The sequence below is a fragment of the Sinocyclocheilus anshuiensis genome, unplaced genomic scaffold (genome assembly GCF_001515605.1).
Source record: "Sinocyclocheilus anshuiensis isolate Anshui unplaced genomic scaffold, SAMN03320099.WGS_v1.1 scaffold708, whole genome shotgun sequence".
NCBI classification, from domain to species: Eukaryota; Metazoa; Chordata; class Actinopteri; order Cypriniformes; family Cyprinidae; genus Sinocyclocheilus; species Sinocyclocheilus anshuiensis.
The window spans coordinates 1,506,526-1,514,463 of NW_015555881.1; the positions used below are offsets into that span (position 1 = coordinate 1,506,526).

Below are 7,938 nucleotides of genomic sequence, written 5' to 3' on the forward strand. Positions count from 1 at the left end.
CACACACACACACACACACACTGTTGCCATGGTGATATAAGCAAAGAGACACATGTGATTGACGTGTGTCAGCTGAAATTAGCTTCTGTCTCCTCTCTGAGCAAGTGTCACTAACAAAACAAATACAAAACAAACTCTTAAAGGGGCCAAGTTTCTTAGCCAAAATTTAGTTTTATATAAACAATTAAATGCAAAGCTGCTGTACAATGAATACATGTTATGTAAATGTAGGTTGATATGTTAACATATTTAGTTATATATCATTATTACTAAAAAACATAAAAACATCATTACTTTAAATAAATTGGTAACTGAAATAAAATAAAATATAAAAACTTACACTTATTTTATTTCAGCTAGTTTCCAAGGCAACATTTCTATTATTTTAACTTGATGTACTAAAATAACTAAAATTGAAATATAATTTTTTTTAAACTATATAGGCATATTTAAAAACAACAAAAACTAATAAAAATGACTAAAACAACAAAATTGCTAAATCTTTAAAATTTAAATGAAACAGAAAATGTAAGAATTAAATCTAATTCAACAAATATTAACAAAAACTATAATCGTATCTCAATGATACTAAAATAACACTGCTTGTAAGCTTTTTTCTTAACCATTTACTTTTTCTTCAAAAAATGTAGAAATCAAGTTTATTTCAAAAGCGTGACATCCTGTTTTTCCATGATTTGGTCTTTCAATTATTATTTGTTTAAATGACCATCAGTCTGATAACGGTTTACAATAAAGTACAATTTGTTAAATGTAGATATTGCATTAGCTAACATGAACTAACAAAGAGCAATAGATTTTTTGCAAAATGTATTAATCTTCTTATTTAAAAATATATTAGAAAATGTTGAAAATAACATTAACTTAGATAAACTTAATAAACACTGTAGAATTATTAATTGTTCAAACATTTATTCATGTAAACTAATGTTAACAAAAGAAACTACTGTAAATGTTACTTTTATATATTAAGACAATTCCAATGAAACAATGTGCAACAACATCAAATAACATCTGTCTCTGTTCATATTTTTCCCACAATGCAACTGCACTACTGTGCCTAGTGACATTTCAATACATTATGAGCAAATTCTGTTTGGCGTGATGTTTTGGAAATATCCAATAAAACCCTGAACCTGATGGGAACAAAATAATGAAGGTGCTTTCACAAACTCCACTTCAGTCTGCAGGGTTTCTGAGAGCGTTTGTGTCTTCGAGACAGTCAAAGTGTCAGGTAGCAGACAGACTGTACGTCAGGAGTCAGGACTGATGGGGTTTTAATAGTTTGTGTTTGGTAAACAGAGCATTACGCAGCCTGAGAGCCAATGACAGCACAGCAATGGGAGAAATGCATGAGGATTATCATTTCCGAATGCAAAACACTCGTTATCCGTCACTTGCTATCTCTCACTCACACTCACACTCACACACACACACACACACACACACACACACACACACACACACACACACGCTCACGACCTTCTCCAGAGAGCCTCATCCTGTTCTCAAACACTGTTCCGGCTCTAAACTCTCGCTGTCTGGCCTTGGATGATATCTAATAGAATTTCTGGACCTATTAGTTTCTCCAAGAGCATTGAAAAAAACCCCCCATAAAACTTCAATAAAGCATCATCTGCCTTGAACCAAAGCAACCAGCACCAAGATGAATAACATTAGAATTCAAAATAATACTGTGCAGGTCAAAGACGAGACGTCCCATTTTGGTGTCCACATGAAATTAAATTTACAAAGGTGATTTTATACACATAAAAAACATATTAAATGCAAGCCAAGTCTACTATAAAGTTTCAAATAACTTTTGTGATAATACAATTTCAAAATATGGATTCCATCGTCACTCAAATGAAACAGTATACTTATTCTGACCTGTACTTATTAAAATATATAAAATATGGGATCATACTACATTTTTTATATTTTAAATGATTAAAAACGTGCTGAAAAATGGGTAAAACCTAGTGCTTTAAAGGATAGTGGCAAAGATGGGTAAATATTTAAAATGATTTAAAATGAGTCTTTTAATGTAGGTTCTAGTTCTAAATATGCCTGACAAGATTTTTTGGCATACAAACTATTGTTCCACTCAATAACATTTTTTTCTGTAAATCATGGTAAAAATACTCATTATTTATTATTTCCTCAGAAATAAATACAATTAAACACATTCTAATACGAAAGAAAAAAAATTAAAGCTGTGTTAACCTTTTATTTTATTGTACTCAATTTAACACAAGTTTCAGGTCTTATTGCGAACAATTCATTAGTAAACATTATTTCAAATAAACACACTTTGCAATGTTTTATCAAAATGCTCAACCTTGGAAACAACTTTCCTTTTCTGATGACATCACCAAGTCCACCTTTTTTTAACCCCTCCCCCTCAACCACCTGACTCAATGCTGCAATGCAACGCCCACTTTTCAAAATCCAGTCAAAGGATCAACTAGATTACACTAGATTTCAGATGTAAAACAGGATCCAAACGGATTACAGATTAATCGTCTTTTATGAGTGAATGAATGAACTACTAAATGTTAAACGTAATTGAATCAGTCAATGTCAGTCATTTTCTTATTTTTTCCAAATTTTCTACTCCCATATTTAAGAAAACATTTCATATTTAGTTTTCACTCCTAGTGGAGAGCTCTAATTTAGCATGAAATGTCCGGAAACCAGCACACTGAAACTATAGGTTAAAACGATCATTTATATCCTCTAAATCAGACGGGATGCTTCGATAGCACAATATGAACCCCGATGTTTGGCTTGAGTAACACAGAACCCGATCGCAGATGGTTTAATATGATCTGAGGTTCTGCCATCAGCAGTTCTTAATGTCCTATTTTGGACTTACGGGCCTTGAAAAGACGCTGGCACAGCAAAGGCCAAACATTCAAGCGCATGTTTCAATGATAAAGTAGAAAGTTAAATACAATGTTTCTTATACAGGTATCAGAACTATTTGTCTGCAAAAACTCGCCTAAATCCACTAAATGCTCTGAATCCTAAATAACCTAAACAGATACGTCTCATTCATCTCCTGCACAACCTGAAAGACTTTCTCTGCATGGCTGTTTCTGGACGCAGATCTTTGGGTTGGATCCACCCAGAGTTGGACTGGATGAAATGAGCACTTAGACAAAAGCCACACAACTGGAACGGGAAGGAATGTCCCTGGAATTTCACATCAGAAGCTTCTGTATTTCCAGAAATACTCACTTTGTTGGAGACGAGTTGGAACTTGCTTGTACATTTAGTTTTTTTAAATAGGGCAATTAATGTATTAATGTAACTAACAAAATGATGGCATATAAATGTAATAATCATCTGTAAAACAAAATATATATCAAAATACTATATTATTACAGTCTGATACCATAACACATGTAAGGACACAAGCAGAAACTCCAAAACATTCAGATCTTTAACAAACGTCTAACCTTCAAGACAAGCAAATGGACATTGGAGAATGTCCAAAGCATACACTGATCAATCGAAACCAATAGTAAATGGACAGAGATATGACAAAATTTGTATCCTTCAAAGTCCAAAATCCAACTTCACAATAAGAGTCATTAAAACCAAAGTACTCCTACAACTAGTTAGTGAACTGCAATAACAACTAGTGAAATCTCAAAAGAGCAATGTGACACTTCACAATACCAAGTGACCAAAAACAAAGTCCATCCTGCATTAATATTATATATTACACCTGTTACATCAGAAAACAAAGTCCAAATGTCTCCACAGGAACTCTACAATGAACTTGATGAATTCAAATCCTTCCTGTATGGAATTTCAGCACATCCGTTCTCACCTGTATCTGGTTCCCCGGTATAAAAATAGTCCGAGTCACCTAGAAGAGGTTGGGTTCTCCGACTGCTGTTCCCCATGTAGAACCCGGACAAGTTCTGGTTATTGACCTTAAGAACTAGTTTAGACTTTTTCCAGTCGCATTCACCTCAAACAGTGATCTTTGGAGGTGATATTGGGCATTTTCTTCAAGCCCCAAGACATCAGCCTGCTGTCCATCTACATCCAGGTCAGAAACAAGCACCCAGGATCAGAGACATCACTCAGGGTTCGCGCTTAGTCACCCTCAGTCGAATCCCATGACCCAGCCTGACTCAGACATCAAACCGAGTGGAATCTAAAAATAAAATCATACAGAACTGCAGAGAACTTCCATGTGTGCCGGATGATGTCGGAATGCCAAAACATCCCGATTCCAAAAGGAACGGGAGCAATGATCTAGATCCACAGATGAAAAACCACCTAACGTGAGAAACGATCGATAAAGCCTACGGCATGGAAAACACGTAAACGAAAAAGACAATGGAAAACCAGTCAATACATTTTAAACCTCCATTACAGGAGAAAAAAGCTGCAGACATCAGATAATACAGCTCAAATCAGAGCGCAGCGCTTGAAATTCTCAATCCGTGTCTATCCGTTCCATACTTTATTCCCACAAAGCCCTGCACATCCATATACACACGCCTGCTTCTCTCAAACACACACACACACACACACACACACACACAAACACACAAACACACAAACACACACAGCACAAGCACCATCTAATTACTGAAGCTCAGGATAGTAAGAGCATGTTTTTCATTCTAGTAATCTACTGCACTCATTTCTCTAAAACCCCAAATTACAGTTTTGGGATGAAAAACAAGTGGCCAGAGACGACTTAAAATAATTCTGTACTTATTTCGGCCAATCAAAGAATGGAGCACACTGAAGCAAAACCCATCAGGAATTCGAAACTACAGCCAAATAAAGCCTATTGAGTTTTAGATTCATTTAAAACTCATTTTATTTTAGATCGGCATGTGTAAAGATTGCATCACATTGAAAACTTTTTCATGTTTCACTTTACTCCAAAGCCCTATTAGAATGAAGACTTAGGGGAATGTGATATCACAAACACCACTTTATTTTACCAGTACTGTGGCTAAATGTGCATTTGTAAGTGATGATGCAAAAAAAGAACTAATTGATGTCCCCAAATGCACAACTCCATTAAAACTTGACTTAGACCTAAGTCAAGACTTAGTCGATTTAGACTGATTTGCAAAACCACTGAAATTGTTTCACAAAAACCACTTAAAAATTCACATTAAAACTTGACTTAGACCAATTTTATTGGTCGATTTACACTGTAAAAAAAAAGATTTTTCAAAATTGTAAATAAATCAAAGATCAATAAAATACTATTACATTGCAAAATGTAGCTTAATTTTATATTGCCAACAAAATCATCATAAATATATACATTTATAAACAAAATGTATATATTTATACTCAAAAACTGAATAAAAATGAAGCGCTTTGCAAATAAATTGACAATTTTATATTTCTAAATGTAGCTTAATTTTATATTGCCAACAAAATGATCATGAATATATATATATATACAGTATATATATACAGTATATATATATATATATATATATATACACACACACAATTTCTCATCCTGCCCAGACATGCACTAGTCTTGATCTGTTGTGTCTGAATGTCTCAGTAGTATGTTATCTCTCAGTTTACTGCTAGACTGCGTTTAAGACAAGCATGTACATGTGAGCATTCACACACACTTTTGTTGTCTGGGATTTACATAGCAATGCAACTATTCATAATTAATCACACAACTCAACTGAATGCATTACACATATACATGCACTTATAAAGAATTTTGTTATCAGGGATTTACATAGGGATGCAACTAATCAAAAATACAGCCAAAACACCCACCGAATACATGACACATTATTACAGTAGAGTTATTTTGTGAATGTCACAATCTCTCAACCACACACACAGACGATTCCTCAGAACTGCTCAGATATAAAAGGGCATGTTAAAGAAATGACATAATTTCTACTGAAACCTTATTTTAAGTATCAAAGAAATTGTTTCTTGCAAAAAAAAATAAATAAAAATTTGTCATGATGTTCCGAACCAATTAGTTTATTTCTCACAATTTTGAGATATCTGAAGAAAAAGTCTAAGTTTATGTGCAGGTATATATACCTTGCAATTCTGACTAAGTTTGCAAAAAGGTGGAAAATTCCCAGTAAATTTCGGAAACATTCCAGAAATGGTGGAAACTTTCCAGGATTTTTGGGAATATTCCAGGTATTTTTGGAAAGTTTCCGGAAATTTACCGGAAATTTTCCACCCCTTTGCAACCCTAATTCTGACTTCATAACATGCAATTGCAACTTTATAATCACACAATTCTGACTTTACAACACACAATTGTGAGTTTATATCATGCAATTCTGAGAAAAAAGTCAGAATTGTGAGGAAAAAAAAAGAGAATTGTGAGATTTAAAAATCTCAATTACCTTTTTAATTATTTATTCAGTGGTGGAAACAGGCTTCCAAGAAAGCCATACAGGTTTGTATCAACATTAATGACAAAATTTTCATTTTCATTGAACTGTTCCTTTAAGTTCTTCCATCCCAGCAAGACATGAGCGCACAATCTCAAGATTTCTCACACGCTGATCTTCCTCCCAAAGTTCATTTTTTCGCTGTCGTAAGGAAGTTGAGGGAGGTCAAATCAGCTTCCTGGTTTTGTTGAGCACCGCAGCGAAAGAGAGAGGCAGACAGAGGGAGGCTAGTTCAAAGCAGGTGACCAGCTTAATATTTCGGCATTAATGACAGTGCCATTATGACATCAGGTCAGCGTATCCACGGCGACAGAGAAACATGTTGATGCCGAGAATTACGTCAGTACACTCATACAGAGTCGGTCTGCACACTCTGTTCTTGTTGATTCGGGCTGGCTTTAGATTTATCCAAAACCGTTCATCGATTCGCCTGACCAACAGAACGCACAAAAGACAAACAGGCGACCCGGTAACCAAACACACACAAACCTCCAAAACAAACAAAGCGGGTGTATTCAAGCGCATGGGTGAATGCACACATACCCGTAGACTTCCTACAGGTCGCTACAAGACCTGAACAAAACATGTGGCTTCAAATTAGGTTCATTCTCAAATAAGAAGTGCCCTAACATGGTGCATAAGGCTCAAACACATTCAGCCCCGCTAAAATGTGCCTTTCAGGTGTGTCACAAAGGAATGTTCAGGTTAGCAACGCCTCGGGATATGCATTCTTTACTTTCCCACCAGGAGATCACTTCCATTTCACTAAGAAATCAGCTCAAACATAGAAATGAATAGTTATGGACCAATATCAAAACTTCAATGGACATTTTGTAGTTTCTTTTTTTTTTTAGAAATTGATATTTTATTCAGCAAGGCTGCAGTAAATTTATCAAAAGTGACAGTAAATACTTTTATATTGTTATCACAGTTTCCACAGAAATATGAAGCAACACAACTATTTTCAACATTGATAATAATCAGAAATCTTTCTTGAGCGGCAAATCAGCATATTAGAATGATTTCTGAAGATCATGTGACACTGAAGACTGGAGTAATGATGCTGAAAATACAACTTTGATCACAGTAATAAATTACATCTTAATATATATTTAAATAGTAAACAGTTATTTTAAGTTATAATAATATTTCACAATATAACCGTTTATCCTGTATTTTTGAGTAAATAAATGCAGCCTTGTAAGCAATACAAATCATACTAGCTCCAAACTTCTGAACAGTTGTGTAACAATAATAATACTCTCTTTTTATATAGCCCCTTTAAATGTAGCTTCTCCGGGAACTTTGCCGAGTAAAAGCTAAATATTTTAATTAAAAAACTATAAATGTATAGAATTTTGCCTGTTTGCAATCTATATATTAATCTATAAGTGTTCAATCTATAATTTTACAGTCTGAAATTCTGGATTAAAAGTGTTACAATCTGCAGTAAGAAAGACAGAAATAAACGCATGAAAATTAA

General features: G+C 34.3%; 1 pseudogene; it reads right to left on the reverse strand.

Annotated features, from left to right (window-relative positions):
* LOC107675743 (rap guanine nucleotide exchange factor 1-like) overlaps positions 1–4,241 on the reverse strand; it is a 46,562-nt pseudogene extending 42,321 nt beyond the window's left edge.
* Positions 4,242–7,938: the final 3,697 nt, after the last annotated feature.